This window comes from Engystomops pustulosus, chromosome 9, assembly GCF_040894005.1.
Source record: "Engystomops pustulosus chromosome 9, aEngPut4.maternal, whole genome shotgun sequence".
In the NCBI taxonomy this organism is placed as follows: Eukaryota; Metazoa; Chordata; class Amphibia; order Anura; family Leptodactylidae; genus Engystomops; species Engystomops pustulosus.
This window is the reverse complement of record NC_092419.1, coordinates 50,813,733-50,839,377: the sequence shown is the minus strand read 5'-3', so window position 1 is coordinate 50,839,377 and position 25,645 is coordinate 50,813,733. Positions and strand designations below refer to the sequence as shown.

General features: G+C 43.7%; 1 long non-coding RNA gene across 1 annotated transcript in view; it reads right to left on the bottom strand.

Annotated features, from left to right (window-relative positions):
* Positions 1-223: 223 nt before the first annotated feature.
* Positions 224-25,645, bottom strand: part of LOC140077179 (uncharacterized) — a 39,308-nt gene continuing 13,886 nt past the window's right edge. The window contains exons 3-4 of the long non-coding RNA XR_011849723.1: positions 2,032-2,190; positions 224-1,256 (exon numbers count right to left, since the gene is read on the bottom strand). This is a non-coding gene — a long non-coding RNA (uncharacterized lncRNA). The remainder of the gene's footprint in view (positions 1,257-2,031; positions 2,191-25,645) is intronic.

The window sequence follows — 25,645 nt, the reverse complement described above, 5'->3', positions numbered from 1 at the left end:
ATAATTGTACGTTATAGTTTAATTTTGTGTTACCTTGCACCCTGACAATTCTCTATGTAGTCCCAGGGGTTGTGGTTTGGTTTGGATGCATTTAAAAAAAAAATGTGACTTGTCTGTGCTACTCAATCCTCAGCTCTTGGCCCCCACCTTTGTGCTCCTGTAGAGCTTTTCCCTCCTGCTCCTTCTCAGAGCTCAGAGCCAGGTGAACTGACATCTGTGGGGGAGGGAGGAGCTGTTCAGAAGCACAAAGGTGGGTGCCAAGAGCTGAGCAGTCTGCAGCAGAGACAAGTCACATGTTGTTTTTTTGAAACGCATCCAAACCAAAGCCTAACCCCTGGGGCTACACATATGATTCTGTCAGGCAGCAAGGTAACACACAATTATATTGTAATGCAACTTAAACTTGTTGTGTACTGGCATACTGGCATGCGGCCCATCTTGCAGGATCTGCTCCTCTTTCATTTTTTATGCCCTTTGTTTTTAAGAAAAATGGTGTAAAAAATTATGAAATGAGCCTGATGGGTTCCAGGCTCCAATAACACCTATCCTAACACCCCACATTTGCAAAATGATGTAATATAAGAGCAGATTCTGCCAGAGGAGGTACACACCTGTATGTCAGTGTGCTTGATTTACAATCCTTGATCCTGGTGGTCCTTTTAAGACATAATAATAAGTACAATATTGAAATACTGCAGAGATCTGAAACAAGTGGAAGGAGGATCCTGTCCATGAGTGCTCACAATCTATATGGGAGGGTTGATGGAGACACAAGGTGGGGGATCAGAGCAGTGCAGTTGTTGCATATTGTAGTCAATAGTCAACAGTTGAGTCTTCAGGTAAAGTTTGAAAAGTAGAGGACAGTTTTGGTAGAGAATGCCATAGTATATGTGATGCACAGCAGAATTCCCGAAGACCATTGTGAGAATAGCGGATGATAATAAAGTGAAGCAGAAGGTTTTATGAGGAACAGAGATTACACATGAGGCGCTATTGACTAATTTGTTTAGAAATATATGGAGGTAACATATAGAATTATTGTGAAATGGGTAACCTGTGGAGAGACTAGCAGATAGGAGTAGCAAGGAGAGAGATGGAATAGGTGGGCAGCAGAGTTAAGGAAAGATTGGAGGGACATTAGAGAGTTAGCTGGGAGACCCCAGAGAACAATATTGCAGTAGCGCAAGATGATTAGGGCATGGGCTAGCAATTTTGTAGACTCCAGATTGAGGAAGGATGAGAGGTGAGAGATGGACCTGCATGTAAGACATAAAGGATAAGACAGAGTCATACAGTACTCTAAGGGTTCTTGAACAAAGTAAGGAGAGCAGAGTAGTTGTGTTTTGACTTGGCTGACAATAGGTAGTTGGAGACTATACACATACATATATATAATATTAGAGATGAGCGAGTATACTCGTCCGAGCTTGATGCTCATTTGAGTATTAGCGTACTCGAAATGGCTCGTTGCTCAGACTAGTATTTCGCCTGCTCGATAACGAGCTTTCACTTAAGGAAAGACAGTGAAGAATAGTGAAGAACACAGTGAAAACAGTGAACACAGAAAACAAAGTGAAGAACACAGTGATTAACACATTGCAGATGTTTCCATACATCTGCTAACTTATCAGAAGACATGAGTTCAGGAAGGTGTTCTTCACAATAGTATGTGAAGAACATTATCTGTGAAGAACACATTGCAGATGTTTAACACGGGTCATTCTCCTTTTTGAAGTTCCACAAATATTCCATTGAATTAAAAAATGGACAAACAGGACTGACTTCCTTATTTCTCAATAAAATGACACATTTTATTGCAGAACCTTGGTCCCCTTGAAAAATGCTCGAGACTCCCATTGACTTCAATAGGGTTCATTATTCGATACGAGCACTCGTGCATTGGGAAAAGTTCGACTCGAGTAACGAGCACTCGAGCATATTAGTGCTCGCTCATCTCTAATATATATATATATATATGATACATGTATATTTGTTATTATGCCATCTAGGGTGCATACAGAGGGTCCTCACCTGCTGTTATCTGCTTTAGTAAAATCCATGCTTAGGGTTTTTTTTTCCAGCTTCATAGTTCATTGCATAGAATAATAATTGATGCCTTGGTGACACTGAGAAGTCCCACAGATCGCAAGCCCACATTTTGGCTCTGTAAATTTCAAAAATGAACTTCGGCTGAAAGTAAAAAATGAAAATGAATACACTGAAGTTGATATAGTCTTAAAAGGATTCAATAGATGATAAATAAATGTTTATGTAAAAATCCTTAACGATCCACTCTTCCCTATTTCATCTTACATAACAATTGTAAAAATAGAAGGAAATCTTAATGTGTCCCAGAAGGTTAGACATTTACATGTAGTTACATATGGTGTTTCCCCCTCTTCTTTATCTGCAGTGGGAAACAAAATTGCTAATTCACTACCCGCTTAACTAACTCCACCTGAAAATTGAGTTGACTCGAGTATAAGCTGGGTATAAAAAAAGTGTACTCACCGAAGGTGGCGCACACACTAGAACGTCAGTGAGCTGCTGATGTCACAGCTCAAGTGGCAGTACCGCACTGTGAGAGGGAGTTGGAACATCGTTGGACAGAAGAGGACCTCCTGGGGGGTGTTGGAAGGTGAGTACACTTTTTTTTCCCTTATAGGCTGGGCAGAGAATGTATACTGGGGGCTGAAGGCTGTATGCTAGGGACAGGGGGCTGCAGGCTGTTTACTAGGGACAGGGGGGCTGCAGGCTGAATACTAAGGACAGGGGGTTGTTGGCTGTATACTGGGGGCAGGGGCTGCAGGCTGTATACTGGGGGCAGTGGCTATATATAGGGGTGTAGGGGCTGCAGGCTATATTCTGGGGGCAGGGGCTACAGGCTGTATACTGGGGGCAGGGACTGCAGGTTGTATACTGGGAGGCATGCACTGGCTGGCTGTATACTGGGTGCAGGCTGGGACCAATTCATTTCCTACCCTCGGCTTATACTTGAGTCAATAGTTTTTTCCATTTTTTTTGTGTTAAAATTAGGTACCTTGGCTTATACATGCGTCAGCTTACACTCGAGAATGTAGCCCTACATTCCCTGAAGAATATCTGCAAGATTTAGGTCTATAGGTAGAAAATAGGACATAGGGGGCACTTTTCAAGGCTTGTACTGGCATAATAAAGTTGTTGCACTAGATATAGCCTTGACATGGCCTCAAATAAAATCATAAATATGGTACATAGTATCAGTATGATACATAGTATCAGGTGACAGTATAAATATAGATGAAATGTGTTTTTTGGACAGCATTAAAGCCATTTAGTATATTCGGCATGACATGTAAGGCAAGGTTAACATCAATCGCTGCCAGTTGATAAATATCCCCAAAGTGTTGGCTTTAATAATTCCTTTATTTATATAGTGCACACAGATTACGCAGAACTACACAGAGCTTGTCACATCAGTTCTTGTCCCCAATGGTGTTCACAATCAAATCAACCTACCAGTATGTTTTGGAGTGTGGAAGGAAACCAGAGGAAACCCACGCAAAAATGGAGAGAACATACAAACTGTTTGCAGATGTTTACCCTGGGACTTGAACCCAGGTCCCCACCACCGCAGGGGTAATGATAACCGCTAAGTCACTGTGATTTCATATTGAAGGTCTTGTGATCTCTGACTTGATGACATTACTGGTTTCTATAATTGTATGTGAATTATTTCCTCCTAGACTTTATCAATATGCATACCGTATATTCCGGCGTATAAGACGACCTGGTGTATAAGACGACCCCCCTACTTTCCTGTTTAAAATATAGAGTTTAAGAATAAGACTACCCCTTTTCCAACGCATACGAAACACCGGTAAAAATTAAAAAAAAAACAGATTTGAATTTAACATGGTCCTTTTTTTAATTTAAATTCTTATGACATGCAGGTATATAGCAGGAAAACTGTCGCTCTTAAACATAAGGCATACAACAACAACATTACCATTACAGCAGAGCCCCCAGTAGTATACAGCACAGCCCCCAGTAGTATACAGCACTGCCCCCAGTAGTATACAGCACTGCCCCCAGTAGTATACAGCACAGCCCCCAGTAGTATACAGCACAGCCCCCAGTAGTATACAGCCCAGCCCAGCATAAAAAAAAAAAAAACTTATATACTCACCCTCTGGTGGCCCCGATGTGCTGCGCTGCTCCCCCGATGTCCGCGCAGCTCGTCTTCAGTGTTCCGCGCCATCTTCTTTCTTCTGCTGGGCGCCGCCATTGATCTTCCCCGGCAGGCGCCTAGTATGATGTGCCGCTGCTGGGAAAAACATGGCGGCGCCCAGCAGAAGAAAGAAGACGGCGCGGAAGACTGAAGACGAGCCGCGCAGACATCGGGGCCAACGGAGGGTGAGTATGCGCCCCGATGTCTTTTTGAGGCTGCCGGCAGCCATCGCTGTGAAAACACTCGCGATCGGTGCTAGCAAAGACTTACCGGCTATGGAGAGGGCTCAGCCCGTGAGCCCTCTCCATGCACCGGGACCCAACCGCTGCCGTGAATACACGGCGGGCGGTCGGGATTACCGGCGTATAAGACGACCCCAGAGAAGACAGAAGATTTTTCTGTCTTCAAAAGTCGTCTTATACGCCGAAATATACGGTATTTATATCTGCAGTTTCAATAAGGTAATTTAGAGGTCATGAGCAATTCGTAATGAGACAGGAAACCTCTTCACACAATATTGTTCAGGGTCTGATTGAAGCCACTGACTAGCGACTGTAGCCAGGCCAATTAATCACTGCAAATTGTCATGTGGAGCAATGTATGCAATGGGCACCGTTGATATTCAACCAACATATGTTGTAGAAGAGCAACTAAAGGCACAAAGCCTGTATTGGAGCCCTTGTAAAAAAATTGTACATGGCACACGGTAATTTCTGCTCTTTAGAGAAGGCATCTTAATAATGGATTTTTCTATAGTACAATGTCTCAGTACAAGATTCTGGGAACAGTGAGTCACCAGTGAGACATGTTTTTGTTCTGGCATCTGCCATAAAGACCAGTGATGTATACACTTGGCTGCAGTTTTATTCTAACAGATGCACATCTTGCTCCTGCACAGTGTCTACATTTGGGGAATATAGATAAGGGAAATGTTTGTGCTGTCTGTATAACAATTGGTACACAGCAATATGGGATTCAAACATTTAGTTATGTGACGGGGTGAACTAATCTTGTGTTATTTTACTGGAAATGTCCACAAATTTAATTTATAATGATTATTTATATAGCTCCAACATATTCAATTGCAGTTAACAATTCACAGAATATATAGACAGGCAAATTATACATTACAGTGTAGTAGTGTAGTAATTATATCATGCATTCAAGCAATGGGAATAAATGCCATGCTAACAAGAACTTACAATCTATGAGGAAGAACGGGTGACACAAGAGGCCAGCAGTGCTTGTACTATAGTCCAACCAGGAAACACAAATAAATAAAACTTCATGACCTATTAACCAGTAGGTATCTGTGATAACCTTTATATACAGACTTTAGGACCTTAGGGATAATGTAGTTGCCTGGGATAAACTGACAAGGCTTAATAAAGGGAGAGTATAGCTAATATATAAGCACATAAAAAAACGTGCAGCGCAAATATAACGTAGTGAGCCAACGTCAGGTGATAGGGTAATAGAACAGCAGGATGGGTGAGCCAACTTGGACCGGAAAGCGGTAAATTGTATGGAGAAAGTAAAAACCATAATTGTCACAATGTGCTGCACCGAAGACAAGCGTATTTATTGATTAAATGGGACAACGCATTTTCGGGAGCGAACAGCTCCCTTCCTCAGTTCCACTTATAATATAATGCACTTTTGCAATAAAAAAACAAATCGCTTTAACACAATACAAAAATATATACTATAAAAATCAGTATAAAACAGATACATTTCATATGAAAGTAATAGTCATTTTAATACAGCAGGACATGTATGAGACTACCAGAAGGGGGCATATCTCAGTGTTGAATGATATCATAATACATAAAGTGTAATGAACAAATGTTTAGTAACTGAAATGAATGGTAAAAACGTATGACATATGGTAAAAATAGTAAGAACAATTAATGACCTGTAATAAAAAAGTCGGGATCTGATTCCCAACGCAGGTGCCCGGCAAGCTGAACAGGACGCCAAACACAGCGATCCTCCAACGTTCCGGACCTTTGGTGTAAGTACTATACAGGCAGTTCCCTACTGAAGAACATCCGACCTACAGATGACCCCTAGTTACAAACAGACCTCTGGATGTTGGTCCTAGGTAGCAATAAACAGCTGTTACAGTTGTTAATCCTGGTTCTTATGACATCCAAACATTTTTAAAAATCAAATCAAAATATTTGGCTGGAGCAACAAAAATTTCTAAAATATGCTGTTCCGACTTGCATACAAATTCAGTTTAAGAACAAAGCTACAGAACCTATCCTGTAGGTAACCTGGGGACTGCCTGTACATCGATCTATCTACATTCCTCCAGTAACAGCTACTATTCTGACAACTATATCATTCACACAGATACATAACAACTATGACGTTTGGCTCCCGATCTGCTTTATGAGATATCTACATCCTTCTGATCAGTGTCCCCCACAAGGCTCCATTTCCCTCTCCTCCCGCTCTTGTAACATAGTTACCACTATAGTTTAATACAAAAACTGATGTTCTTTATAGAACGGAACAAACCTAAGATGAAACTGTAAATGCTGACAACAACATATACTCTGGTCATTACCTATTTTGTATCATTATTGTTCTCTTTTGTTACTTGTACATATACACTCACCGGCCACTTTATTAGGTACACCATGCTAGTAACGTCTTGGACCCCCTTTTGCCTTCAGAACTGCCTCAATTCTTCGTGGCATAGATTCAACAAGGTGCTGGAAGCATTCCTCAGAGATTTTGGTCCATATTGACATGATGGCATCACACAGTTGCCGCAGATTTGTCGGCTGCACATCCATGATGCGAATCTCCCGTTCCACCACATCCCAAAGATGCTCTATTGGATTGAGATCTGGTGACTGTGGAGGCCATTTGAGTACAGTGAACTCATTGTCATGTTCAAGAAACCAGTCTGAGATGATTCCAGCTTTATGACATGGCACATTATCCTGCTGAAAGTAGCCATCAGATGTTGGGTACATTGTGGTCATAAAGGGATGGACATGGTCAGCAGCAATACTCAGGTAGGATGTGGCGTTGCAACGATGCTCAATTGGTACCAAGGGGCCCAAAGAGTGCCAAGAAAATATTCCCCACACCATGACACCACCACCACCAGCCTGAACCGTTGATACAGGGCAGGATGGATCCATGTTTTCATGTTGTTGATGCCAAATTCTGACCCTACCATCCGAATGTCGCAGCAGAAATCGAGACTCATCAGACCAGGCAATGTTTTTCCAATCTTCTACTGTCCAATTTCGATGAGCTTGTGCAAATTGTAGCCTCAGTTTCCTGTTCTTAGCTGAAAGGAGTGGCATCCGGTGTGGTCTTCTGCTGCTGTAGCTCATCTGCCTCAAAGTTCGACGTACTGTGCATTCAGAGATGCTCTTCTGCCTACCTTGGTTGTAACGGGTGGCGATTTGAGTCACTGTTGCCTTTCTATCAGCTCGAACCAGTCTGCCCATTCTCCTCTGACCTCTGGCATCAACAAGGCATTTCTGCCCACAGAACTGCCGCTCACTGGATGTTTTTTTCTTTTTTGGACCATTCTCTGTAAACCCTAGAGATGGTTGTGCGTGAAAATCCCAGTAGATCAGCAGTTTCTGAAATACTCAGACCAGCCCTTCTGGCACCAACAACCATGCCACGTTCAAAGGCACTCAAATCTCCTTTCTTCCCCATACTGATGCTCGGTTTGAACTGCAGGAGATTGTCTTGACCATGTCTACATGCCTAAATGCACTGAGTTGCCGCCATGTGAGGAGCTGTTTGCTCCTTAATCGCGTTGTTCCATTTCAACAATAAATACGTTTGTCTACTGAGCAGCGCATTGTGACAATCCTGGTTTTTACTTTCTCCATATAACTAAGAGAGAGTAAGGCTTCATGACCACAACAGTGACAGACATTTTTTTTTCAGACAGCACCCTGCTGCATTAAATGCGGTACTTTTTAATGGATCAATGCCCCTGTCTGAAGCATGTGTCCATTCCTTTAACTACAAAGGTTCATGGAGAAGTTAAAATTAATTGCACTAGTTTAGCACAATTGAAAGCATCACCTTGCAGTTTAGAGTTAACCCGTCACTTGGATGTGGAACATGTCATTACACAAGGTTGGCCCGAGCTGTAGGACTGTAGCTGTAGGACTTGCCTATCATGACAAATTCCATAATGTTGTCAAGATGCAAAGCAATTTCAAACAATGGCAAAGTAGTTTTAAAACCTACATTTGGAATAAATATAAGGTAACTAAAACATACATTTATATGTAAATAATAAACACTTTAAACAATGGGAAAATGAATATACACCCAATGGTCACCTAAATTAGCAACTGATACTTAAATAATTCATCTGCACGCTGTGGTCAAAACGTAGTCAATAAACAAGCCACGTATTATGCACTGACGCACAGTCCAATAATTGGTAAGGAGGGAAAAGATTGTTCTCCATCCATATCCATTCAGTACATTGTGTAGCATTACACAAGCTTGGATGGCAAAGTCTTTGTTCTCAGAAGCCAATTGGATGGAAGAACAAAACACCCTCCCTTGAAAGAATTAATTTGAATAGTACATTGTACTGGAATGCTCAGTTCAGGCAGTAATTGAAAATGTGTTTCTGGGTTGCATTTAGACTTCTATGGAAAGACCATGCCACAAAAACATCAAAAAAGAGTCTGTTCTACTTTTTACATCTGGTGTTCATGGTGCGGTGAGAAATATGGTGACCAGATACATGGCCTCATTTCCTATTAAAGTCAATGGAATCAATTTAAAGTCCCCCAAAAGGCCTTGGATCGAAACTTTCTCTGCTTAGCAGTCTTTCAAGCAGACCATGTTATGGATGATCAGGGCTGGGTCAATAATGTACAGCCTAGGAGATCTCCACAAACTTCCTTCTTAAAGTCTGAACTTTCCAGGCTGCTGGAGATAAAGAAGTAATACTCCATAAGTCATGAAGACTTCGAACAGTAAACTTTCAATGTGCACAGATTCAAGTGATTCTTGCCACACCCTGGCCCCGCAGTGACTCCCTAACCCACTAATGCACATACTTTTGCAGGTGAACCTCTCCTACTGCTAAGGACACACTTTTTACACTCAAGCCGGATGTGTATTTTGCCCTCCACTCTCCAGAAAAAAAGACAGCCTTGGAGGACTTTTTGGAAACCTTCTGCACCACCTGTGATCAGTGTCTTCACTTTTACAAATTGAAGATAGATTACCTAACACTAAGAGAACTACGCTTTTGCGCTATTTTAGACTTAGACTCTTGTTGTAACATATTGGAGCACATTTACTTCCCCGGTCCTGCGCGTTCCACGATCCGGAGTGTCTGACGAGAGTGCACTGTGCCACGATTGACTTACATTGTGTGCCCAATATCCTGCATGTGTCCCTCCCCGCTCAGGTCCGCCGGATTTCACCTTCTTCTTCCAGGTGCATGTAAGTGAATTGTCTTGCGACACAATTTGAAGTTAAATACTGTGGTTTGTCCGAATCCGTCGGATTGTCCGACGCCCGCCCCCGATTTGTGTCGCATGAAAGCCAGCCAAAATCCGATCGCGTGTGACACAATGCCCTTCTAAATCCCTGTCCCGGCAGCGCAATCCACGAAAAGTCGGAAAACCTGATGGAAATGCAGCCACGGGAACCTTAGTAAATAAGCCCCATTGTTTAATATATTCCATCAGTTTAGCAAAGGTGAGATTTTTCCAATCAATTCTCAATTTTGGTTCCTCATCGTTTTCAAGATCTATGCTTTCTGCAATTCAATAATATATCAAGCATTTAAATTATTACTTCCCACAGGGTCAACACAGGTAAAGAAACTGCGCTGTAAAAATTTAGGAAATGTAAAGAGAGGGTCACATACTGTGTATTAGAGTATTGACATCATTTTTAATATTGTGTTAAGGGAGTGTTGTGAACATTTATCTTATTCTGCTTAGTTTGTAACAAATGGTCTGTATTTCAAGTATATCCTTTTTTTGTCTGTTTTTTTTCTTTTTTCCCCAATTTAGATAGGATGGCTTGGATGTAGAAATGAGATTGTCATTCACTACTGTGGTATTTTTTTGCAAATATATTACTGGAGAATACAAGAAAAATCCAACTTAGACTCCAGGAAAGTTATTAGTATTGACGTGTGAATTTTTTTTTTTAGCATTTAAGCACTAGCGACTTTTTAAAAGTGCATGTCTAAAGTTGTAACTACTTATAGTTTGGACATGCACTTTGTACAACCTTGTGATAGATGGGAAATAAAGTAATTTCCTAGAAAATCCTGCTGTTAAAAAATTGTTCTAAAAAGCTTCTTGGAGACCTTTTGTATTTTAGATTTCAATGTTGCTGAAATCTTGTTGTAATAAAAAACTATTTTTGCCAAAAGGGGCTTTAAGGGATGGGCAAGCCACATGTACAATTTTCAAACATTTTTGTTTCTCTTTTATAAATTGCACACAATAATATACAATGATGAAAAAAATCTTATTCAGCCAAATATGATTGCTTAGTGCTTTTATATGTTTACTGAAAAAACATTTAATAGCACTACTGCCTTTCATTTCAGTCCAAAAAGTATATATTGAGAAAACATTTATATGTACCACGTTTTGAAGAATATTTGAAATAAACTTTTTAAAAAAAAAATTGTACAGCACTGTTCCCATTTCAAATAAAAATGTTTTGCACTGCAGCAACAATACATATAGTTCTCGCCGTATTTCATTGTTGTTGGTTATTATATCGTGTAAACGTGATGCCACCTAGAAGATACCACCTGATGCCTCTGCAAACAGACCTGTGTGTCTGCAACTCTGATAAGCCTATTGTCAAGTATTCTTTATATACCTTTTGTTTCTCAATAAAAATATATTTTTAAAAAATATGACATTGTAGGAAGCTGTGTGTGAAAATAACCAACCTCCATAGAATATGTAAAATAGATTCCATTCATCATATTCTCTGGTTTCAAGCTACTGAAAACATAATATGGAACTAAATGCTGCAAATTGATATGTTGATATAATGGGGCAGATTTACTTACCCGGTCCATTCGCGATCCAGCGGCGCGTTCTCCGTTGAGAATTCGGGTCTTCCGGCAATTCACTAAGGTAGTGCGCCCGATGTCCACCAGGTGTCGCTGGGAGTTCACCATCCTATCGTGGGTGCAGGTAAGCGTGTGCCGAGCGACACATTTATTTTTTTAAATACGGCGGATTTTCCGAATCCATTGGGTTTTCCGCCAGCCATGCCCCCCCGATTTCCGTTGCATGCATGCCGGCGCCAATGCACCACAATCCGATTGCGTGCACCAAAAACCCGGGGCAATTTGGCGCAAAACTGTAATTTTCTGGAAAGCCGACGAAAAAACGCAATTCAGGCCCTTGGTAAATGACCCCCGTTGTGCTACATCTTTCCACTACTTTCAGTGTATCAACACCTTCCATGACAACCAGGAAAGCCAGTACTGACATTGCTCTGTGATAAAAAAAAAATTCAATCCACGTCCCAAAAACTTCTTAGCTACTGCCCTTTAGACTGCTAATTTTACCATGGAGATTGTGAAGAGTTCCAATGAGTGTTACATTACCAAAGAGGTAAAATCGAAGAGAACAAAACCTTTACCAGTTTAAGTTGGCAAGACAAAGCAGGATTGGGCTGCTAATTTTCCATTGTGGTGTAATGGAAATTAAATGTGGCCACTTCCCCCCAATCATCTAGGGCACGGAAAGTAGTTTTAAGGGTGTTTAAGTAGGTGAAATTGCTGTTACTAGGACCAGCAACTAATACTATACTTCAATCAATTTATTAAAGGTTTTAACATAGTAAAAACATGTACAACATGTAACAATGCAAAAGGGAAAGGAAAAAACAGTGAGTAGCATAAAACTTGTACAACACAGCCTCAGTTGGTCGTTGGTATACAATAAATGTTTCAAATAATAAACAATGAGCATGTGTCCGTCATATCAGGAGAGATCGGTATGAACAGGTATCTAGAAGTATCCAAGAAGCACTGCAGGGGCTGCACAATATGATAGATTGGATTCATGGACATCAAGTCCATCTGGCCTCTGAGGATATGACATATTATCAGGTACATTTGAGAGGGTACTATTTAAGGCACAGCTTTAGACAGATTATGTTCCCCTAGCCCTTAAACTCCGGGCAGAAGGAGCAGAATGGGATACCAATAGAGATGAGCGAGCACTAAAATGCTCGGGTGCTCGTTATTCGAGATGAACTTTTTCGGATGCTCGAGTGCTCGTCTCGAATAACGAACCCCATTGAAGTCAATGAGAGACTCGAGCATTTTTCAAGGGGACCAAGGGTCTGCACAGGGAAGCTTGGCCAAACACATGGAAACCTCAGAAAATGATGGAAGCATCACGGAAATGGACAGGAAACAGCAGGGGCAGCATGCATGGATGCCTCTGAGGCTGCTTAATCGTACCATTATGCCAAAATTATGAGCAACAGCATGGCGATGACAAAGTGACCGAATGAGGCTAGATAGCATCTAAAACATGCAATAATTGACCCTGACACTATAGGGGACGGCATGCAGAGGCAGCAGTGGCAGCAGCGGCAGGCTAGAGAGTGGCATGGCGACATACCCCAAATGGACTCAGGCTTCAAATCAATTTTTAAAATTCCTTTTGGCGAGGATAACGTGTAGCACTGTATGTATCAGTATTTTCATGTTTAAGGCGGCAGAGAGGAACCAAAGGAGGTGAGCAAGAAGCCCTGAAATGATTTCCTATGTGAACAAAAGGTTGACGGTATATTTAGTCGATAACACAGCATGCACCAAAAGCTTGATCACAAGTGATACATCACCCAGAGAAATGATTTAGCAACAAGAAAATACTTTATTTGTAATATGCCAAATAAATTAACAATAAATACAATTACTGGACAAGTAACATATGTTTAAAACTCTGCATAGTGAAGTAGATGGCTGGACAAAAGCCTCAAGGTAGGTGAGACAGTCATACAAGCTGTCATAGAGCATCAATGCACTGTAATGCAAGGCTAATAGACAGTCAATGATAAAACATACAAAATGATATGACTATGACAGTAACAAATACCATACCCAATAGTAACCAGCAGAGGAATGCCCCGACACGTGTTTCGCACTAGGTGCTTTATCAAGGGGAGTGCAGGAAGGAGGAACTTGTGCTTATTTAACTAGCTGAAGGACCAATCAAAGGGGACCAAAACTGTGGACTCAGATGGAACGTATAGAGATCAAATACATGGGCGTACCTGAATAATACATTCTTCACCTGCACGGTCAGAACGGCGTGTCAGCCGATGAGAGGACGCCAAGTTACTGCCAGAGGGCGTTACTGCGCAGACACCAACTCTCGCGAGATCGCGCACTCGCCGGAGAAAAGTGTCGCTAGATCAAGCGATCAATGCTGCACCGTGAGTAATGAAAGCGGGATCTCAAGCTCGCTAGTTAGCTATCCAGATGCGCTGCAGGAAAGAGTGTCGCTGGATAAATCAGTCCATGCGACAATAAAATTGAAGAATAGCCCCTAGCTAAGAAAACAGTGCATGGTGCATGTGAAATGCTCATAAATAGAATCAAAAATATAACTGTCCTAGCAGTCAATGTAAAAAAGTGCAGAGTGCATATTCATAACAATTCATAAAATAGAATCAAAAAAGTGCATGAGACATAATTGTAAAGTTATACTAACAACTGTATAATCCTAATATTATGATGTTTAAAGTGCAAAAAGGGTGTAATAAATAATGTATGCAAAGCCATGATTGCAAAGATGCCCTAACAATAGAGTGAAAAAGTACTAGTATACTGATTTTGTAAAGTGCAGATAGTCCTCAAGCTGCATACAATAGATACATGAAATGGACATAACAGGCTTATAATACACATAACGAGTTTACAGTATTAAAAATACTAAATACAGTATTAGTGATGATATTAAGCGCTGCAAAATGCATACATCAAATACCAAAAGAGCGCAGGACAACAGTGAAAAAAGGAACAATAATTCAATGAAATGTACAGGGATGAAAAACGTGAACAAACAGTGCTGTGCAAAACCCAGTGAAACACTCGTGAAAGTGAATGGGGGTGAAGGGGAAATGAAGACTGTATAAGGCTGATCCTTAGGCCAGTGGAATGAAAAATGGTCCTGGAGCTGATGAAAGAAATGGTCCAAAGTTTTTGCTGTGGAAAGAAAATAATAAGTGAAAGGCACAAGTTCAAATGTACAAAAGAAAAGAAGAAAATTGATTAAAAACATGATTTAAAACCTACACTTGGAAGGAAATCCTAATAAGAAAAGCAAGGAAAGTTATAGGAATGGTGTGAAGCTCAGATTTTCATTTAGACCATGCGGGGTAACCGTATTCAAGAGATAAATCCATTTGGTCTCTCTCTGGGCCAACACCTTCCTCCAATTACCACCCCTGGCATCTATCAAGACCCGATCTATCCCCCTCACCTTATGTTTGGATCCATCGCATTGGTGATGACGGGGAATAGTCTTCAGTTTATTCAGATCCATTTCATTTCTGGCTGCCTCAATACCCAAAACGTGTTCTCGAATTCTGCGTCGGAGTTCACGAGATGTCAGCCCTATGTAGATGAGGTCACAGGGACATGTGGCGAAGTAGATTACCCCGATCGTCATGCAGGTTATCGTGTGTGTGATCCTATATTGTTTTTGTCTGGTGGAATCGAAGAAAACAGTGGAAGTTTCAACATTCACATATGCCACACAGTCACCACAAGGACGACACCCCCATTTCGGCCCACAAGATCCGAACGCATTACAACAGGATGGACTGTTGTGGGTACTCCCGCTTTCAATAGATCGATTTGAGTAGCCCCGTTCCTGGAACCTCTGTCGCAAATCAGTGGCCTGGTTCTCAAAATTCGCTTTGTTGGAGCAAAGTCTTCTTATTCTAAGGAATTGTCCAATTGGTATGCCGTCTACAAGATTGGGAGGATGAGAGGAGCTTGCGTGAAGTAATGCATTACTTGATGTCTCCTTCCTAAATACATTAGACACAACATTTCCCTCATCATCAACATCAAATAGAATATCCAAAAATTCAATATTCTTTCTTCCCACCTTAATTGTTAGTCTGATGTTCTTCTCATTGGTATTCAAATGCTGTATGAATTTGTGCAGTTCATATTCCGATCCTTGCCACACCATGATCACATCATCAATGTACCTAGCGTATAAATGTACATTGTTCACAAACTTCGAAGGATTAGTTATAAACACCTCCCTCTCCCATAGCCCCAGGAACAAATTGGCATATGAGGGGGCACATGCCGCCCCCATCACCGTTCCCTGGAGCTGTAGGTAGAGTAGATCCCTAAAAAGAAAAAGGTTATGTGTGCGAACTCCAATAATGATACCAGAAGAGCTGCAAAATCAAGATCTATGTTAGAGGTTTCCAAGAAAAACCTGGTTGCTGCTATACCATCAGTGTGTCGAATGGATTTATATAAGGATTCAACATCACACGTAACAAAAAACATGTGTGGGTCAAGGTGTATACCTTCAAATTTTCTTAGGGCATCCGTGGTATCCTTGAGATAGGATGGCAAGGTCTCAACCAAAGGACGTAGATGATAGTCAATCAATTTACATATCGCAGAGACTGTCAGTACCAGAGACAATTGGACGTCCCGGTGGGTTGATGAGGCGTTTGTGCACACAGTGTTTGATAACACAGCATGGTGGCGACATAGTGGCCAAGTTCTATAACGTATCTGGTGAAACACCCGAAAAATGAGCCTGACACAGCTCGTTTGATAAGGGGACGACATGTGGAGGCAGCCATGGAGACGACTTCCATGATTAAGAGTGACAGTATGGGGCATCCATATTGCACTGCTATGATTGAAACTTCAGGTCTCCAGCATGGCGGCGACAGATGGGCCGAGTTCCACTATGTATCTGGTGAAACACCTGAAAATTCTGCCTGACACAGCTCGTTTGATAAGGGGATGATGTGCTGTATATCTTCTCACGCTCCAGCGTCTGGGGTATAGACAGTTGAAAGTTGCGCATGGAGACATTGGTGGATGCTGTGGAGGATCGTGGAGGCGAAATGGACAGGAAACAGCAGGGGAGGTATGCATGGATGCCTCTGGGGGTGCCTTATCTTGGGATGGAGCTGGCGGTCCGCTGCCAGCCGAGCTTTCGCCTGTCCAAGCCCCTGTCTCTCGGCTCCTCCCCACCCAAAATGGGCCTGGGGGCCAGAAGCGTTTACTTTGAAAAATTAAAATTTTCAAAGTAGGCGGGGGCTACAAACAGCACTTCTAAGAACCTTTTGTATAAGATCAAGTGTAGTACTGTTCTTATATGTAATTGGCTTGGTTATGGCGGGTGAGGGGAATGTAAACAGATGCGCAAGAAGCGCTGAAATAATATCGGTAAATGATAAAAGTTTGCCAGTATATTTTGTGGATAACACAGCAGGGGGGCGACAAAGTTAACAAGTTTGATGTGGAAGCCATGAAAACAACCCAAAATTCAGCCTGACACAGCTCGTTTGCTAAGGGGACAAAGTATGAAGGCAGTAAAGTAGTAATAGATTAAAGGTGTTGCAGTTAAAACTATGTTAGTTGGATCTTGGGATGAAGCTGGCGTTCCGCTGCCAGCCGAGCTTTCGCCTGTCCAAGCCCCTGTCTCTTGGCTCCTCCCCACCCAAAATGGGCCTGGGGGCCAGAAGCGTTTACTTTGAAAAAATTATAATTTTCAAAGCAGGCAGGGGCTACAAACAGCACTTCTAAGAACCTTTTGTAAAAGATCAAGTGTAGTACTGTTCTTATAAGTTTTGGTTTTGGCAGGTGAGGGGAATGTAAAATAGATGCGCTGAAATAATATCGGTAAATGATAAAAGTTTGCCAGTATATTTTGTGGATTACACAGCAGGGTGGCGACAAAGTTAACAAGTTTGTGGAAGCCATGAAAACAACCCAATATTCTGCCTGACACAGTTCGTTTGCTAAGGGGACGATGTATGGAGGCAGCTATATGGACAACTTTGGGAGGCAGCTATGGAGATGATGTGTGGAGGTAGCAATGAAGACAACGTGTGGAGGCAGCTATAAAGACGACGTGTAGAGGCTGCTATGGAGACAATTAAATTTGGATAGTGCCTGTATGTGGCAGTCCAAAAAAGTTTTCAAACCAGAGGAGCAGGTAGGTGGTCCTCCAGAAAAATTAAATAGATTGAGTGCCTGTATGTGGCACTCCCAAAAATTGTTTAAAACAGAGGACCGGGTAGGTGGCTCTCCAGAAAAAATAAATACATAGAGTACTATAGCTAGAGCCAGTTGGCCCTGGCAAAAAATAGCCAGTTTCCTCTGCTTTAGTGTACAAAGAGGAGGAGAAGGAGGAAAATGATGAGGAGGAGTGCATAAATTATTCAGGTTGAGCTTCTTTCACCTGGTGGAGAATGGAAATCCTGAGAAATCCAGGCTTTATTCATCTTGATAAGCGTCAGCCTGTCAGCGTTGTCAGTCAACAGGAGTGTACGCTTATCGGTGATAATGCCACCAGCTGCACTGAAAACCCGCTCGGACAACACGCTAGTGGCAGGGCATGCAAGAACCTCCAAGGCATACAGCGCAAGTTCGTGCCACATGTCCAGCTTTGAAACCCAGTAGTTGTAGGGAGCTATGTGATCATTTAGGACGATGGTATGGTCAGCTATGTACTCCCTCACCATCTTTCTGTAAAGATCAGCCCTACTCTGCCGAGACTGGGGACAGGTGACAGTGTCTTGCTGGGATGACATAAAACTGGCAAAGGCCTTGTAAAGCGTACCCTTGCCAGTGCTGGACAAGCTGCCTGCTCGCCTACTCTCCCTCGCTACTTGTCACGCAGAAGTACGCCCTCTGTCGCTAGCGCTGTCAGAAGGGAAATACTGTTTCAGCTTGTGCACCAGGGCCTGCTGGTATTCATGCATTCTCACACTCCTTTCCTCTCCAGGGATGAGAGTGGAAAGATTTCTGTGGGTCCAGGAGAGTGAATACCCAGTAATCGGTGCTGGAATAAATTCTTTGAACGTGAGGGTCCTCTTCTTCTGCCCATACACGCTGAACAGTGAAGGACTGAACAATGCTCCCCTCTTCTGCCTCGCTAACATTCTCCTCCTCATCCTCCTCCACCTCCTCTGATATGCGCTGAGAAACAGACCTGAGGGTGCTTTGGCTATCAACAAGGGAATCTTCTTCCCTTGTCTCTTCTAAGCTTCTAACTTCATGCTGACCAGAGAGTTTTTCAACAGGCCAAGCAGCGGGATGGTGAGGCTGATGATGGCGGCATCGCCACTGACCATCTGTGTTGACTCCTCAAAGTTACTCAGCACCTGACAGATATCAGATATCCACGTCCACTCCTCATTGTAGACTTGAGGAAGCTGACTGACCTGACTACCAGTTCTGGTGGAAGTTGACATCTGGCAGTCTACAATCACTCTGCGCTGCTGGTAAACTCTGGATAACATGGTTAATGTTGAATTCCACCTCGTGGGCACGTCGCACAACAGTCGGTGAGCGGGCAGTTGGAGGTGGCGCTGCGCTGTCCTGAGAGTGGCAGCATCTGTGCTGAACCTCCTGAAATGCGCACAGATGCGGCGCACCTTCATGAGCAAATCAGACAGATTGGGGTATGTCTTGAGGAACCGCTGAACTATGATATTTAACACATGGGCCAGGCATGACACATGTGTCAGTCTGCCGAGTTGCAGAGCCGCCACAAGGTTATGGCCGTTGTCACACACAACCATGCCTGGCTTCAGGTTCAGCGGTGCCAGCCACAGATCAGTCTGCGCCGTGGTGCCCTGTAATAGCTTTTGGGCAGTTTGAGCAACGCCTGCTGCTATGCCTAGAGCTACCGAGTGATGGCGCCATGCCCAGGGATGGTAATTCGGAGGAGGAGGTGGAGGAGGGGTGGGAGGAGGAGGAGGCATAGTAGGCCTGAGAGACCTGGACCGAGGTAGGCCCCGCAATCCTCGGTATCGGCAGTATATGACCAGCCCCAGGCTCAGACTCGGTCCCAGCCCCCACCAAGTTAACCCAATGTGCCGTCAGCAGTATTTAGTGGCCCTGCCCGGCAGCACTCGTCCACGTGTTCATGGTCAGGTGAACCTTGTCAGAAACGGCGTTGGTCAGGGCACAGATGATGTTGTCTGACACGTGCTGATGCAGGGCTGGGACTCGCCTCCGTCTCAGAAGCACTGTGTTCACCCGGCGTATCAACCCAGCTTGGGTCTGTTACCTCATCATCCTCCGATCCCTCAGTCTTCTCCCCCCTCGGACTTCCTGCCCTGACAACAACTTCACCATTGTCTCACCACCGTGTCTCCTCATCGTCCGACACCTCTTTACACACTTCTTCCACTACGTCAACAATGTCATCTTCACCCACAGACTGCGACCGGTGGAAAACCTGGGCATCGGGGAAGGAGGCTGCGTTGGAGGAGCTGGAGGAGTGCTGATTTCGGTGACATGGGTGGACTGCATGTAAGACTGACTGGTGGACAAATGGCTAGAATCATTGTCCGCAATCCACAACATCACCTGTTCACACTGCTCTACCACGAGTCCCAGTAACTTGAGACATGAACCTAGGGAGTGTAGCTCTGCGGCGTTCCCCTGCTCCCTCATCAGCAGTTTGTGTCTCACCCGCCCAGGACCACGGCCTCTGACCCCGGCAGTAGTTGGAGGCCACGTCCTCTACCCCTACCCCTAGCCCTCAGGTTCAACATTTTCAAAATTAAACTGTAAACTGTACATTTTTTTTGTGTGGTTTTTTTTGTGTGTTTTTTTTTTTAACAAAACAATTAGAAGAAATCACACAGCAACCACAAATGATGATGATGATTGCTATGGCTAGTTTCTAACCTACACTGACAGCATACAACTGGATTTTGTGGTGTGCCTGTCACTTTAAGTTTTGAAAAAAAAAAAAATCGGTAGACTGTGCCTAATTCAATCAAACCACTAATAAATTGTCCCACTTAGGTGTTTGAGATGGATATGTGTGTCATTAAGAGCTAAATATAACGTTCGCAAGTCTCCCTGCAATTTCGTCACAATATGGTACTTGCTGCACTACTAGTGCCAGCAAGGCCAGCCACAAGCAAATTAACAAAATATATATAATGCTATTGTAGCCCTAAGAAAGCCGGTTGGGTTCTTGTATGCCTAGTTTCTAACCTACACTGACAGCATACAACTGGATTTTGTGGTGTGCCTGTCTCTTTAGGTTTTGAAAAAAAAAATAAAAATCGGCAGACTGTGCCTAATTCAATCAAACCACTAATAAATTGTCCCACTTAGGTGTTTGAGATGGATATGTGTGTCATTAAGAGCTAAATATAACGTTCGCAAGTCTCCCTGCAAATTCGTCACAATATGGTACTAGCTGCACTACTAGTGCCAGCAAGCCCAGCCACAAGCAAAGAAAAAAAAATATTCTACCTCTAACAAGAGCTGTTGGGTTCTTGTAGACTCACTCCTGCCTAACAGTAAGCTAATATAACACCCTAACGCTATCCCTGCAGCAGCAGCAGCTCTCTCCCTAACGGCTAATCTATTCCAGGGTCACCTGATCAGGCCAGCCAACCACTGCTATCGACGTGTAAGTGTACCACGTCATGCTGGGTGGAGTGCAGAGTCTCCTGGCTTGTGATTGGCTCTGTTTCTGGCCGCCAAAAATGAAACGGCAGGAGATGCCATTTTCTCGAGCTGGTGAAATATTTGTCTGAGCAAGGAGCAGTTGCGAGTACGCTAATGCTCGAACGAGCATCAAGCTCGGACAAGTGTGTTCGCTCATCTCTAGATACCAACAAAAAAAGAGAACGATTAGAAGCATCAGCACAAGGTCAAACATAATAAAACATTGCATTGAGCAAGGTACAAGCAAGTATAAAGACATCACAAACAGGGGAGGGTTAGGGTAAGGAAAGAACATTGGGATGGTAATGGGTTGGGTAAGGAGAGGACAGTTGTCTGAAGAGGTGTGGTAGTAATTGAGGTTATCTCGAGATCTATGCTCAAGATTTCTTTGAAGCTCTGTGACTCTCGGAAATCTAGTCATGGTTGCCACAGCTTTATACATTTCTCTGTAGTGCCGAGGGTTTCCGCCATTAATTCCTCCAACCAATGTATATGCATCAGTTCTTGAGCCCATTCAGAGATGGAAGGGGGAATAGTAGAGCGCCATCTACGCGGGATGACAGTGCATGTTGCTATCAGGGCAAATCTTAAGAGACAATTTTTTTGTTTCCCAGAAGGATAGAGAGGAGAGCTGGCTCTGGTGTTTTAGAGGCCGGATTAAATCCGGATTGTGAAATAAAAATGTAAGGAGGGCTATAAGGACGCGAGAGAATCCCACACTTGATGAGAGATCTCCAAAGACTCGAGGTATTGGCAAGAAATTGTGTTTGGGGTTCAATTTCTACATGTTTGGGAGACACCTAAGGGAGGTTACATATGGGAATCAGAGAGATATATTGTTCTAGGCTTACCCATTGTTTGTTATGTAGGTGAAAGTGCCATTCGAGCAACCGGACCAAAATAGATGCCTGGTTACATATTTTAAGATTTAGTAATCCTGCCCCTTCTCCCCCCCAGCTAGTTTTGGCCTAATCAAAACCCCCCCATCCTATCCGGGGGCGGGTTGTGCCCCAAATACAACGCAAGATAACCGATCAGATGGATTTGAAAAATGAAGGTGGGGGAATGATTAGGGATCCCTGAAAGATTTAGAGGAAGCAAGGGAGGATATCCATTTTCACTACATTAATTCGCCCAAACCATGACAGTTGTTGTCTATTGTAAGAGGTTAGGTCCTTCAGAGTACGATCCAGCAGGAGTCAATAATTGAGAGAGTACAGTTTAGAAAGATCTGTTTGCACCTGAATTCCAAGATATTTAATTGATATGTGACGCCAACGATGTGCTCTTGATGTGCTGAGTGTCTTTGGGTGATAATGAGATATTTAAAGCCTCTGACTTGCTGTAATTAATCTTAAAGTTCCTCAGCGAACCATATGACTTGAATTCCTTGAGCATGGAGGGAAGGGAGATCCTTGGCTGGGAGATATAGAGCAGAAGGTCATCCGCGAATAGTGCCGCTTTATAATGTCCCTGACCCACCTGGATGCTGTGTATATTTGGGTTATTCCTAATAGCATTAGCCAGACCTTCATCACAATTACATAGAGAAGTGGGGAAAGAGGGCTCCCCTGTCGGGTATCATTTCTTATCTATATAGAGTTGAATAATAAACCATTGGCTCTGACTTTAGCCATAGGATGGTTGTGCAGTGCTAGGACCCTTCCCAAGAATTAAAAACCCATGCCCAACCTAGAGAGGGCCGCGGACAGAAAGCTCCGAAATCGATTGGGCAGATACAGGTTCGCAAAGGTGAAGATCTGGTAAAAAATTAGTATTTTTATAAAGGCATATCTACCTGCATCATACATCAACTCATCTAGCACAACATGTGGGAGAGAACGGTGAACAGCTATGGAGACTCCATTGGAGCGTGTGTCCACGTTAGCACTATGGAACCAGGTGTGTCTCCTGTAGGAAAAGAATTTTCACACCCTGTCTATGCATGCCCTGAAGAATTTGGGATCTTTTCGAAGGGACATTAAACCCTCAGGCATTCAGGGAAGTGAGCTTAATGGATGCCATGGGGGGCGGGAACTTGGATTTCTATTCCGTGAGGAAGTCCTCTAGAGGTGGGGATAAGGAAGGGGTTGGGAGTTTTGGGAGGGAAGAGACGAACCAGGAAGGAGGGAGACTAATAGAAAAAGAAAAGAAGAAAATATAACAGGAAACAGAAGGCCAAAAGAGTGACCTGAGGGATGTTCCGAGGTAAGAAGTAACGTACACACAGGCCAGCTGAGTGCACAACCCCATGCGGGAAGTAGACTACCGAGGAGGTTCAACCTAAGGGCCGCCACATGTATCGAAGCATTGATCCAAATGAACACATAAATAGAACCCAGCATATTATAACTGAAAACATTAAGAACAGTAAAGCGTAACTGTCATTTGAAATAATGTTTTATTTTGTGTATTTATTTTTTAATACCCTTTATTAACAAATTTTCAGCATGTAAATTGTGTTTGGTTAAACAACTCTGGTAGTGAGGATTAACCCCTTCCCTTTCAGCTTGATGTTTTAAAATTATGCTTAAAGAATAATGCAGCTAGGGAGAGTGCAGGAAGGGTTAACACTCACAGTTGTGTAGAAACCAGGAGGGAAGAGAAAGATCTGTCTTCAATCATGTAGACAGATTCTCCCTAGCAATTTAGAAGTAACATTGTAACTAGGGGGCATAGCCTGTTATTTTACAAAGTAAGGAGAACTTGTTAATGAAGTATAAAAGAAATATATTCACAACTGCCCCCTCCCAATACAATAAATCTAAAAAATCATCTGAAATGAGGGTTACTCTTTAATCATAGTAACGGATACTTTTCAATGGGGAGTCTGTATACCCCATCATTCATTCCCCAGCTGCTACCGCCCTATGGTGCATCATTTTGACACCTCCTCCTTCTTAGGCCCTCCAGATTGTTCCCAGCTCACCAGCCTGTTGGGGTCTTGGGGGGTTCCCCAGATTCTGAGGTTTAGGCAGTTGTGGCCATGCTGGTAAATCTGGCAATGGTATATTAAGAGCTGCTACTACTGATGGAAGGTCATCCAGATGTCGTATGTCTAAAGTGGCTGCAGAGTGGCGAATTTGGAGGCAGAACGGGAAGCCTCAAGTGTAAGAGATGCCTCGTTGACGAAGAGAGTCCAACAGAGGTTTTAGGGCCTTTAGTTTGAGGAGCTTTAGTCTGGATAAATTCTGGAGTAACTGGAGTTGTGACCCTTGGTAGGTGATATGTTCGCGAGAACGAACTTTATTCAGGATAATGTCTTTTAGCTGATACCGGTGTACCCGGCAAATAACATCTCGTGGGGGGTCCGGAGCAGAAGGACGGGCCTAGAGAGCCCTATGAGCTCTATCTAGCTGGACAGGTGAGTCCTCTGGGACTTCCAATATGGAATTGAATATAGACCAGAGCACCCCATGCAACTTAGAGTATTCAACCATCTCCTGCAGTCATCCAATTGATCCACAAGATATTGGATCTGGTAGGCATGGTGAGATAGCACTGTGGAATGAACAGAAACTTGGGCCTGCAGCGTGGTCTGTAGCGCTTCAGTAGCCTCTATTCCATTCTGTTCTCGCTGGACCTCTTCTCTTAGCACTGCCAATTCGACGCTGTAGGACTGTTCCAAACGGGATACATAACATTCAATGTCCTCCCTAGTAGGGATTGCTTTCAACTGAGCTTTGACATTGCATAGTTCAGCTAGCCCTGCTATTATTTGGATGAGAAGAGAAACTTGTTGAGATTCAAAAGTTAGATACATGAAGGCAGAGGGATAAGGAGAGCCCACCGGGCTGGATACTGATGATTGTGGAGATAGGGCCATCTCGGAGGTTTGGGTAGCGAAGAAGGCCGGTGAGGAAGGGCTCAGAGAACAAGGAAGATCACAGCCCTTTTGCTTTGGACCACTGCATAGGGTCCAGGTGACGTGCTGTTGCCCTTTGTACGAGGGATTTGCGGATAAGTCGGGGTTCGGTCCCACCATTGTAGGAGGTAACCTTGTAGGGGAGGCTACTGGGCCGATGAGGGTCCAACAAGGCAGCGGCCAATGGTTGAGGCCCGAGGAAGAAGCCCCCAGCTGGTCTAAGCAGGCTCCCGATGGAGACCTGAGCTCTGCCGACTGCCGGGCTCTGGCTACCCCTTCCCCATGCACTCTTACCTCTTGAGCAGGCCATGCTCCCTTCTCTCCTGGGCTTGTGGAACTGGATGGCTTGCATGCAGAGGGCTCCTTGGGTCATCTGCTACCCGAGGCCCCACCTGTACATGGCTGGGCTACCTGGGGGACAATTGCCTGAGGCACCTGGAGGTTGTGAGCCTCTCTTGCTGTGGAAGCCCGCAGGCCTGTGATGGTCTGACACCTGGTTTTGTCCTCCCTCTTCCAGGGTCATGTAGCTGGCGGCCATCTTGGATTCCAGGTGGGGATCGCCGGAGAGAGTTGCTGGGTTGCTGTTGTGGAGGGTATCCCTACTTCACCCGCTGCAACCAGAAAGGCCACAGGGGCATTGTGGATGTCGGGTACCACCATGTGGACCATGATGGGTGCGGACAGCCAGGTTCCTAGGACCGCCACGTCAGGACAGCGTGTCGCCATCTTGGGCTGCCGCCTGTCGGTGGCCATATTGGGAGCGCTGTCACCCGTGGGAGCCACCTTGTAGAAATGAGTCGGGACTTGTGGCATCTCACTGGAGTTCTCCTCCTGTTCAGGGATCAGCAGGGGAAGCGAT